The sequence below is a fragment of the Apium graveolens genome, chromosome 9 (genome assembly GCF_009905375.1).
Source record: "Apium graveolens cultivar Ventura chromosome 9, ASM990537v1, whole genome shotgun sequence".
Taxonomy (NCBI): domain Eukaryota; kingdom Viridiplantae; phylum Streptophyta; class Magnoliopsida; order Apiales; family Apiaceae; genus Apium; species Apium graveolens.
The window spans coordinates 88,230,185-88,242,824 of record NC_133655.1 but is presented as its reverse complement, the minus strand read 5'-3'; the positions used below and the strand labels follow the sequence as shown (position 1 = coordinate 88,242,824).

The following is a 12,640-nucleotide window of genomic DNA, read 5'->3' as shown; positions in this document are numbered from 1 at the left end:
CTTTCGCGAATACTCTACCAACTGCCTAAACCACCTTACATAATTGTTTCATACTCCAAATGGTCATTTAAGAACCTTAACCAAGGTTTCAAAGTAAGGCGAGGGGAAATGGTTCGTTCGCGAAACGCCGTTACTTAAAACGGTCATTTCTCCTAAACCGTACATCGGATTTAAACGAACCACATATCAAAACGAAGAGTACGACACGCTCTAGCTAAAAATGGCAATATTACAGATTCAACAGTTAGATCTCTGTCCCGAACACTAAGAACAAGCAGTTGTATGAAATTGGGCATTACGACGGCTATGTTTACGCGATTACCAAGTTTTAAACCACTCCAAACAACCACAATTCCACTCACAACCAACAATACAACCAACCCTCATCCAAACCTTACTACATCAGTCCCCAAATCTCAAGATTTTCCAATTCATTCAACCCCAACCATGAACTACTAACTATACTTAAGTTTCATTAACTATAAACAAGATTCCAACATCCAAATCACTACAAATCCAATCCAAACTCTAAACACACAAGCATCATGCTTTTCATTTAGTGTAACAATCAAAACCATTCATAATACTCAAAAGTAAAGCTAGGGTTTGAAGTTTTATATCTTCCTTGAAGCTTTTAATCAATGAAAGATCCTTGGAATGCCCATGGAAGCCTTGATCTATGCTTAAGCTACCTTGACCTTACAAATAAAATCAAGAATGAAAAATTTGTTCTTGAAAGTTACTATTCACCCTAAACTAAAATGATTTATTTGAGCTAGCAAACCTTTGATTCAAGCACTCAAACTACTTGCTCTTCTTAGTTATGAAATATAGAATCCAAGGAAACAAACCTCTTGAATTATGATTGAGTGGAGCTTGGGTTTGGAAAATTTTCTTCTTGTTTTTCTTCAAAAAGCCGAGAGCAAGTAGATGGGGGAAGAAGAAAATGTGTTTGTTTTGGTTGCTTTTGATTTTGGCATTTGTGAAATGAATACTTGGTGGAGATTGCTTTGATAAAGTGATGACATCACTTGGATGACCTCACCTCCAAGCCACATGTATTTTCCTTATGGTTTGATGATGTCACCTTCTCTTTTAACCACTTGTTTTAGCTTCTCTTGGAAGCTTCCTTCCCATTCTACTTGTATGTGCTTGTCCCTTGGTCATTTATTTGTTTTACGGTTCGCTTAACTTTCGTTCTCATTCGTTGTTTGAGGGATCATATCCGGGATCTTATTACTTGGATTCCCCTAACCTTTCTCAATATTTTATATTCCTTTTATGATCCTCTCTTATAATCCTTGAATTTAAATCCTTTTATTCATGTTATCTTATATTCAATTCTTTCGATATCTGGTGGATTTTCGGGAAAAATCAAAGTGTTCAAATTTGGATTCTGACGATCTTTACATACATTTATATACCATATGGAGTACTAATAGGATCTCAAAATATCAACAAAAGAACTCCTACTTAGTGAGGCATGAAAAGTTTTCTTAATCAGCATTATCAGCAAAAGTTACTATTCATCAGGGTTTCAAAATTTCCAAAAATTGGGGTTATTACGGTCTCCCTTCCTTAAAAGGATTTCATCCCGAAATCAGATAGAAAATGAATAGGGATACTTTCTTAGCGGTGCACTTTCTAACTCTCAAGTCAATTTTCCACCTTGTGGTTCTACCACCAAACTCTGACTAGTTTGATAACCCTTCTCCTAAGCACTTGTTCCTTTTTCGATCTATAACCCTTCCTGGTTGCTCCCTATAGGTTACGTCTGGTTGCATATTGATGCGCTCATATGCCCTTATATATCTGGCATCCGGATTACACTTCCTTAACATTGATACGTGGAACACATTATAAACTTTCTACAGGTTCGGGGGTAGGGCCAACTCATATGCTAACTTCCCAATACGCCTTAATACCTCAAAGGGTCCAACAATTCGTGGGCTTAACTTTCCTTTCTTTCCGAACCTCATCCATCATTTCCAAGGGAATACCTATAACATCACTAGGTCCCCTACTTCCTACTCTTGGTCCTTTCGTGTCAAATCAACATACTTCTTATGTCCATCTTGGGCTACTACCAGTCGTCCTCTAATTAGATCTATTATATCCCTGGTCCTTTGGACCACTGCTGGTCCGAGCATCTTGCGCTCTGCAAGGGAGATCGACATTGTGTTCCCTCAAGGATCTCATAAGGCGACATCTCGATACTAACATATGATCTATTGTCATAAGAAAACTCAATCCGCGTTAACTGATCTTTCCAAATTCTTTCAAGTCTATTGCACAGACTCTCATCATAGCTTATATCGTTATAGTTTTTGCTTCTCAATACCCATTCTTTTCCAGTTCGTAATGGTTACTATCTTCCCTTCATAATACCATTCTAGCTATACTGTTACTCTCTAGCATTCTATAACCTTCTATTAATTTCGTCGACCTTAGTACCAGGAACACGTTTCGATTTCGGAGACAATGTACTTATAGTACCCCTTTTCTAGCTGCTTCTATCTTTGGAAGCTTGATCAATAATATTGAAGTAAGAGAATTTATTGAGAGATCACTACGATCAAGAGCACTTGTTCTATTGCATAGTTAGTACAGAAGGTGGCCAGCCTTTAGTACTTGACAAACAATTAAACAACGTGTGGTATCCTACTAGGCTTCTATCACACAGATAGATAGTCATTCGGCAAAACCTCCCCTTCTGGAAGGGTTGTTCTTCTCAGCTTACATGAAATGAAAAGGAGAGAAAAGAACGAATTGAAGAGAATTATATAAAAAATACTGCCATAAAATATCTGGCTTGGAATCTACCTCTGAATTATAGAGGTTTGTCATAGGAGAACAAAACATAAATGTATATATATATCAACATCAAGTATTATAGCATCGCATTTCACATGCCTAAATATTTTTGCTATTCCGTCCATCATTCTATGGACCCATGCTCTCGCTCAAGCTCATAAACACTCACCTTTAAAACTCCCTCGACATCAAAACTCGAATAAGGGATTTCATTCTAGACATCATTGTCACTAGAGTTCTATGCTTGCACTGCAACCTTCCTCGTATAGTAATACGACTCTCTATTCATAAGAAGGAATAAATATATAATATGTAAATAATCCACTAGTTAGTCTATCAATGATAACTTATACATCAACATGACCCCATTAGTGGTACTCAATCTCAACATCCATTCCAATACAACTCTCACGGTTGTAATCGGCTCATTACTCGCAAAATCATTGTTGCATTACTATGGTCCACCACTGACCTACTATAGTCATTCATTTTCTATGAAATCTTAATAGCTAACCATACGGAGTCCATACATGTCGTATCGAATTCTTCTAAGGAGGCAAGATAATCACCATTCCATGATTCATGAAGAACACTCCTAAACTTGGCGTACATATGACATGAAGCAGATAAAATTGTAGAAGAGTTTCAATAAAAGCAACGATAGAAGGTTAATACCATTCTTAATAATATGTCTTTATTAGGAAACATGAAGCTCAAAGGTTCATTTTTCCTCTCGTAACATGGTCCTGGCTTATCTCAAGATAGGACCTTCTAAGATAGATAATAAAATTTCCTTATAATCAATGTCATTTTAACCACCTTCAACTAAATTTTCTACCTCATTTCAAATCACTGCTTATGTGAAATGCTTTTCTTAAGTCCTGGTGAGAAAAAAAATATCACCATTTTTCCAAAAGTTATTACCTCGGTCTTTAGAGGCTAACATTGTCACACTGACCCTCGATCATACTTAGGACGTCTATTACCTTGGATCCTTCTCGTTTTCACCAATCTCGACCTTCATTGGGTCGTTCTATAGTTTCTTATGGTTTAACGCGTGCCCACCTGGCATTATTATAATTACATCATATTTTCTTTATCAAAATTTCTATTCTTCAGAACTTTGAAGATTACCCTTCCCTTGTAAAACCTCTAAGGTTATCCTTGAATTGTTCCTCCTGTATTCCCTAGATACAGGGCATATTACTAATACTAGAACCATTGTCTAGTACTTCTAAAAAATTTCCCCACTGATCCTTAAAGGTTGTTGTTACCTTAATCCCTTCCAATTCATACTGTCAAAACTCATGCTGTCCCTATTAAGGGTGAAATGCCAACCTTTATGCATTCCCCTAGGATTCATCTCAAGTTATCGAGGTTCTATCCTTAATTCCACCTTTAAAAAGGTACATACATCCTTCGATGGATAAATCAAGTCATTTATCCTTGATAGATTATCTTATTCGATCATTCCCACCTCAATAGTCTATACCAAATTTCACAATAGCATCCTTATTCACGCTGAGGTCAATCCATATGGCCTCCAAAAGATAACAATGGTTACCCGCTTTTCTTTCCTGATTTGGTAATGATAACAGGGATGTTCTAGAAGATATTGGTCGTGTTCAACGTGAACTTCTTTTTACTAAATCCTCATTTACTTTGGTTGTTTATCTCAACAGTCATCTCAATGATGAGATATCTTTTATACATGGCGTTCCCCTTTTTGGGTATCAATTCAGATGCGTTACTTACACTTCACATTCTTGAAGGTCACTTCATATAACCTTCGAACTATCTCAAGGTTTCCTCGAATCCTCCCAACTTAAAGGGGATAAAATATATGTATCTCTTATGCCTTCAACCGTCAACTTTAACTCATGGTGAATCACCCTCATCCTGACGATCATATACTTTTCTATTTCTATTACTATGAGTCTTTAGGGTTTCCACATACCCAACTCCCTTATCATTCCTCAAACTTGATTGCCTTTATATTCCTTTCCACTTCAGTTTCTTTTTATTTTCCTTTCTCTTACAATCATTTCATGAACCCACTAATCATTGACTTCAAACATCACGTCATTCTGGGATTCTTGTCCTCCAAACGAATCTTGACAACTTTTATAACTTAGATTCATAATTCATCATACTTGTCTGCCTTTGTACTGACTCTAAAGATTTTACATTATCTCTATAACCTTGGGAAGTACTTTCCTGAAAATAATTGACTGAACTTTAATCGGTTTATTATAACCTCTGGCCCCGTGTTTTTCTTGGACTTTCACCAGCGGGTGGCCTCTCTCTTAGGAGGGTAAGTGACAAAAATAGTCTTTTGTGATTCGTCAATCATTTAGAATCTCAAATGATTCCTATATTTCCTTTAGCCAGACTCTTGAGTCGACTGGGTCAGCTTGTTCCTTGGAACTCTGAGAGCTTAGCGACTTAAAGGTCCTGAAAAAATTTCTCACCGCATTGTTTCCTCAGGGTGGTGGTTGGGGATAATAGTCTAAGTTCTGTTTAGAAAGGTCCATGAATGGCCCCATAGGAGTACCGTCTTGGTGCTCCCTTCCTTGCTCGACTTCCGTTTTCTCAATATGAAATGTTTCATCCTTATCCCATAATTGGGGTTACCTTATACGTTAAAATCCTTGTTTTCCACTTCATCATGTTATGGGTTCCTTCTACCTTGATGGCGACCTCCCTGACTATCACATTCAGGTTTTGCTCTAAATCTTATTCCTCAAACTAGGGCCTTCATCTAAGATCTCATCTTTAAGCTCTTGAACATTTGGAACCCAAGTTCTGTAAGAATACCTCATTATTCCCTTATCATCTTTCTCGGTATTAATCTCTTCTCTATTCATTGGCTCTCTGCCTTCATTTATCACTTTTTCTTGGCACAATATGATCTTTTCCAATAATTCAATCCGCATTACAATCTCAAACAACTTTTCAGTACCGGCTCCAGTTACCTTCACTTCTATTTCCACTTTCTCAAAATCTCTTATCAACTCTCCCAAAGACATTATCATCTTGAGTCGCACCTTTCTACTAAGGGTGTTAGCCATCATATTGGCTTTCCCTGGATGATAAAAAATCTCATAATCGAAATCCTTAATTAGCTCTAACCACCTCTTCTGGTGCATATTGAGCTCTTTCTGCGCGAAAATGCACTAGAGCATTTATGGCTTTTGTAAATCTCGCACTTCTCTCCATACAAGTAGTGCCTCTAATCTTTAGGGCAAAACTATTGCCATGAGCCCAAGCTCATGGGTGGGGATATCGAATTTTATATTCCCTTAATTATCTTGATACGTACGCGATTACCTTGTTGTGCTGTATAAGAAGCACCCTAATTCCTTATGCGAAGCGTCACTACACATCACAAGATCTCATTTTCCATCCAGCAACGCCAACATAGGGGTCGTCACCAATCTTTGCTTCAGTTCTTAAAAGCTATTTTCGTATTTCTCTGTCCATTCGAACTTCTCAGTCTTACGAGTAAGTCGCGTTAAAGGGGCTACTATCTTTACAAACTTTGAACGAACCTTCGGTAGTGACCGGCCAATCCTACCTCTAGTAGTCACCCTAACCATGGTCATCAATTCCTCAGCGGTCCTTTATTCATTCTTGTCAGGATCCTCCACGGGATCCTTCTCAGCAACAATACCTTCTAGGATAACATCCTCAACCGCTACATCCTCAATATTAACATCATCCGGTCCCGAGTTAGGACGCTCTATTGGATCCACAATCTGATCTTCACTATGTAGTAAAACATCATCATATTATTTCTCTTGAACTTCAGGGTTCTGAGTCCCGCTACTATATACGATAACGATCTATGTTACTATCATGATATTTATAAGGGTTCCCGTAAGGGTTTTAACTGTTAGTACTACGTTAGGTAGTCCGACTATGAACTTGGCAAGAGTTCTTATTATCTTAGTGAACTTATTATTTTTAACGACGCATCATCTATGAGGTTTATAACGCTTAGCTCTAATAACATTTCTGTAACACCTCCAAATCCGGGGTCGGGGATCCGGGTTGTCTCGAGTTCCATTTCCCTTGATAATACTTAATCTTAATAATGAACCAACTACTGCGTACTGTGACTCCACAATATACACACACACCACAAGTTATAGTCTCAGAGATGAATATCCAAAAATAACATAAGTCATTTTATTCCACAATTAAAAGCCATTACACCTCAAAAGGGTTTCTGAATAAATTTACATATTATTTGTCATTATTACAATTCATAAGTATACATAAGTCTGGTACATCAAAAGTTGAAAGCCTAGCCTATTGGTAGTTCCTACCTCAACCACAACGGCATCAACGACTACAGGAAACTGCGGAACGTTTCCTATCCGCTCATGAATTGGGAGCTTGGTCCTGTTTATCTTGTCTATCTGTTGTTGTGTGATGAAAGAAGAAAGCAAGGGTGAGCAACAAGCCCACTGAAATAATATGTATAATAATTTACAATATATGTGCATTCTCATAGTACTCATGAAAGTCTTGGTCAAGAAGAAATGAACCAAGTTGATATCTTAACGCGACCAAGTCGTAAAATATTCAGTATATATGTATATATACTTTTCAAAATCTTGGAAATCCTCCTCCATGCATAATATACATAGAGTTCCAGTTTATAACTGTATAAAAATATCGTTGCAAGGTGATCTCATATATCTAGCCTTGTCTCAACGTTTTTCTGAAAATCTTTATCATGCATAAGATAATCATTAACTAGATATAAGTTGAAAAGATGAAGTTACAAGATACTCCAATATACTTATATCTTTTCCGAATACTACTTGAACTATCACTGTTCAAGGTATAATCAGTTTCAAAATTTCATCACATAGATGAGACTACAAGACAAAACTTGTATAGAATCAATCTTTGTAATATCATCAAGAAGAAATGAAATTATGAGATACTTCATTTGATGAAAACATCATTTTGAAAACTCGACCCTGCCAACATTCAACAATCGCCCAACCGTAGCCTTTCTATCGAAGTGCTCTCGGTAGTATTGCAGAAATATCCACTCGATGATGAACTCATTACGGGAGTTTTCCGTGCCAAGAAGACCACTCACGATGATCAGTCGCAGTAGTGCAACCCCACCATTTTCTACATGTAGAGGAAAACAATCGGATTTACTTTTCAACCGAACACTGGACTCCTAAGGAATGGACCATCTTAGCGAAACTTCCGGGCCATTTGGGCCAATATAGTAAGGTTGGGCCGGCGCCACTCGACCACTTACGCCACTCCTAGTTCAGATGAAATCCATGACTCTGAAACGTAAAGCTCGCCCCCCCTTCCCCAAGTAGAAACTTGTTCATACGGTTCCACCAAGAAGTCGTATCTAGTTGGAAAGGAAAACTCACCGATATTTCCCACGCGATGCCTGTTAATGGATTAACTTATTCCAAGAATTTTACTTCCCAAGGGTTGGGTAAGTATTCAAAAACTCTTTTATCAAAACAGCAACCTTGTTGCGAATATAAACAAAATACATCACGGAGCCGGATCCTTCAGATTTTTGAGCGAGTATTTAAATCCTCTTCAAAAGGAAGATCTTAAATTTGAAAACGAGTTTTTGGGATCCGCTCTAACCTTCCAAAAATAGTTTTGATAAATTTGAAAATAATTTCTGGAAATATTTAAAGTAAGAATGATTTGAGCGTATCAATCGTTATCCGAATACTTGGAAAATATCGAAACATTATTCTTTAATAAAATAAAGAATATTATTTAATAAAATAAGCGGGGTCATAAGTCCTCGAATGAATATTCAAAATAATGTTCATTAAATAAATAAGCGGAGTCATAGGTCCTCGAATGAATATTCAAAATAATATTCATTAAATAAATAAGCGGAGTCATAAGTCATCGAATTAATATTCAAAATAATATTCATTTATAATATAAAACTATTGAATAAACATTATTCATTTAATAGTTTTGAAAACTATATATATATATATAATATACTCGGGAACATCGCCTCCCGGTTTAGGAAAATGTTCAACTCTAGGTCCCCTATACTAAGGGTATACGCAAGTACTGTTTATCTCTAGCATAGGTATTATGCAGTTTATATACAATTAAATCGGTAACAAGATATCAAGATTACGAAACAGGCATGCTCATATATCATATCAACATGCTCCAATATATCACAAGATTTGCCAATAACAATCATGCACTTATCACAAGATAATGCATATACATATATACATCACAACAACAGTTATACGGGTAGAAAACTTGCCTGAGTGTTCTGGGATAGCCTTAAGCTTAGACTGGGTCCGGTAACCTATGAACAACAACATAATCTGGAATTAGACCACGGTCGCTTAAGAAACTAGTCAAAACTCACTCATACCCTAACGGTCGCTTACGCTCACTTATACGCTTAACGATTTGCGTTACTCACTTGCGTACCCTCGGCTCCACCAATTTTAATAAATTAACCGTTACGAATTTTAAGGCGAATCTTTCGTAAGTACTTTACCAACTGCCTAATACACCTTACATAATTGTTTCGTAATCCAATTAGTCTTTCAAAGGCCTTAAAAAAGGTCTCAAAATAAAGCGAGGGGTAAAGGTTCGTTCGCGAAACACCGTTACTTAAAATAGTCATTTCTCCTAAACCGTACATCGGAACCGAGTGAACCACATATCAAAACGAAGCTTACGACACAATCTAGCTAATCAAGGTAATGTTACAGATTGGTTGTTGAGTTTCCTGTTCTGAACACTAAAAACTAGCAGTTGAATAAAATGGGCATTATGACGACTATGTTTACGCGATTACCAAGTTTTAAACCACTCCAAACAACCACAATTCCACTCACAACCAACAATACAACCAAACCTCATCCAAATCTTACTACATCAGTCCCCAAATCTCAAGATTTTCCAATTCATTCAACCCCAAACATGAACTACTAACTATACTTAAGTTTCATTAACTATAAACAAGATTCCAACATCCAAATCACTACAAATCCAATCCAAACTCTAAACACACAAGCATCATGCTTTTCATTTACTATAACAATCAAAACCTTTCCTAATACTCAAAAGTAAAGCTAGGGTTTGAAGTTTTATACCTTTCTTGAAGCTTTTAATCAATGTAAGATCCTTGGAATGCCCATGGAAGCCTTGATCTATGCTTAAGCTACCTTGACCTTACAAATAAAATCAAGAATGAAAAATTTGTTCTTGAAAGTTACTATTCACCCTAAACTAAATTGATTTATTTGAGCTAGCAAACCTTGGATTCAAGCACTCAAACTACTTGCTCTTCTTAGTTATGAAATATAGAATCCAAGGAAAGAAACCTCTTGAATTATGATTGAGTGGAGCTTGGATTTGGAAAATTTTCTTCTTATTTTTCTTCAAAAGGCCGAGAGCAAGTAGATGGGGGAAGAAGAAAATGTGTTTGTTTTGGTTGCTTTTGATTTTGGTGTTTGTGAAATGAATACTTGGTGGAGATTGCTTTGATAAAGTGATGACATGACTTGGATGACCTCACCACCAAGCCACATGTCTTTTCCTTATGGTTTGATGATGTCACCTTCTCTTTTAACCACTTGTTTTAGCTTCTCTTGGAAGCTTCCTTCCCATTCTACTTGTATGTGCTTGTCCCTTGATCGTTTATTTATTTTACGGTTCGCTTAACTCTCGTTCTCATTCGTTGTTTGAGGGATCATATCCGGGATCTTATTACTTGGGTTCCCCTAACCTTTCTCAATATTTTATATTCCTTTTATGATCCTCTCTTATAATCCTTGAATTTAAATCCTTTTAGTCATGTTACCTTATACTCAATTCTTTCGATATCTGGTGGATTTTCGGGAAAAATCAAAGTGTTCGAATTTGGATTCTGACGATCTTTACATACACTTATATACCATATAGAGTACTAATAAGATCTCAAAATATCAACAAAAGAACTCCTACATAGTGTGGCATGAAAAGTTTTCTTAATCAGGATTATCAGCAAAAGTTACTATTCATCAGGGTTTCAAAATTTCCAAAAATTGGGGTTATTACATTAAGCTTTGGAGGCAACTTCTGCTGCAGCACATCACTGCATTCCTCCGTGAGAGCGACAATCTCTAAATCATCTAGCTTCACTTTCCGAGAGAGAATACCTTTCATAAACTTTGCATAACTAGGCATCTGCTCGAGAGCCTCAGCGAAAGGTATGTTGATATGAAGTTTCTTGAACACTTCCAGAAACTTCTCAAATTGCTTGTCCAGCTTTTTCTTCCGCAGCCGCTTAAGAAAAGGCGGTGGAGGATAGATCTGTTTCTCCCCTGTATTACCCTCAGGTGGAGTGTGCTCAACAGTAGTCTTCCTTGGTTCCACTTCTTAATCCTGCTGGTTTGCTTCTTTCTCAGCCCTAGTTTCTTCAGTTAACTCTTGAGTTTGTACAGGATTCGCAACCTTCTCAGACCTCAAAGTAATTGCATTTACCTGCTCCTTAGCTTCCTTCTTTCCTGGCACTTCAGTGTCACTAGGAAATGTACCAGGTTGATGATTTAGCAAGGCATTGGAAATTTGCCCAATTTGATTTTCCAAGGTCTTGATAGAAACAGCTTGACTCCTGCACATAATCTTCAACTCCTCTAATTCAGATTTTTCATTAGCTTGTTGTAGCTGGAGTTTTTGTCTTGGTACATACTGCGGTTGCTGAAAACCAGGGGGTTGTACAACTTAGCTGGATAATGCTGATAAGGCTGTTGAACCGCTTTCCAAGCATTGCTCTAACTGAAATTAGGATGATTGCGGTTGTTAGGATGATCGGTGGATGGCACAGGTTGCTGCGATCGCTGGAAGTTGCTCACAAACTGAGCTGATTCACTAGAAATTGCGCACTGATCAGTCTCATGGGCACCAGCGCAAAGCTCACAGACACTAGTGATTTAATTAACTCCATAATTAGACAAAGTGTCCACCTTCATTGTCAAAGCCTTAAGTTGGGCAGCGATAACAGTTGCTGCGTCCAACTCCAGAATTCCTGCTACTTTTCTATGAGTCGGTCTCTAGGAAGGATTCTAGTACTCATTAGCAGCCATCAGTTCAATAAGTTCATAAGCTTCATTTTAGCTCTTAGCCCACAAGGCTTCTACTGATGCTACATCAAGCATGGGTCTAGAAGTAACACTTAATTCATTGTAGAAACAGTTAATAATCATCCAATCAGGCATGCCATGGTGTGGGCATTTCCTTAACATCTCCTTATCTCGATCCCAAGATTAACACGGAGATTCTCCAGTTTGTTGAGCAAACTGATTAAGAGCATTCCTGATTACTGCAGTCTTCACAATGGGGAAGAATTTAGTGGGAAACTTTTGAGCAAGATCTTCCCAGGTGGTGATAGACCCTGCTAGTAGAGAATGTAACCAGCACTTAGCTTTGTCCCTCAGAGAGAATATGAAGAGTCGTAGCTTAATAGTATCCTCAGTCACATCGTTGAATTTGAAAGTGTCACAGATCTTGATGAAATCCATGATGTGCATGTTGGGGTCTTCATTAGGAGAACCCCCAAACTGAACTGAGTTCTGTATCATCTGAATTGTGCTCGACTTAATCTCAAAAGTGTTAGCCCTGATGGCTGATCTGATGATGCTAGACTGAATGTCATTAATTTTAGGCTTAGAATAGTCCATCAAAGCCTTCGGATTTTCTGCTTGATCACCCATAGCTACTACAATTGGCTCTTTAACTTTCTCTTCTTCCTCTAACTTCTTTTCTTCCTCAGAAACTTCCCTACGAACTACAA

The 12,640-nt window shown here is 37.4% G+C and overlaps 1 non-coding gene across 1 annotated transcript; it reads left to right on the top strand.

Annotated features, from left to right (window-relative positions):
- Nucleotides 1–12,063: 12,063 nt before the first annotated feature.
- On the top strand, nucleotides 12,064–12,170 carry LOC141688014 (small nucleolar RNA R71). Its single transcript, XR_012561485.1, has one exon. It is a non-coding gene; the product is annotated as a small nucleolar RNA R71 (small nucleolar RNA).
- Nucleotides 12,171–12,640: the final 470 nt, after the last annotated feature.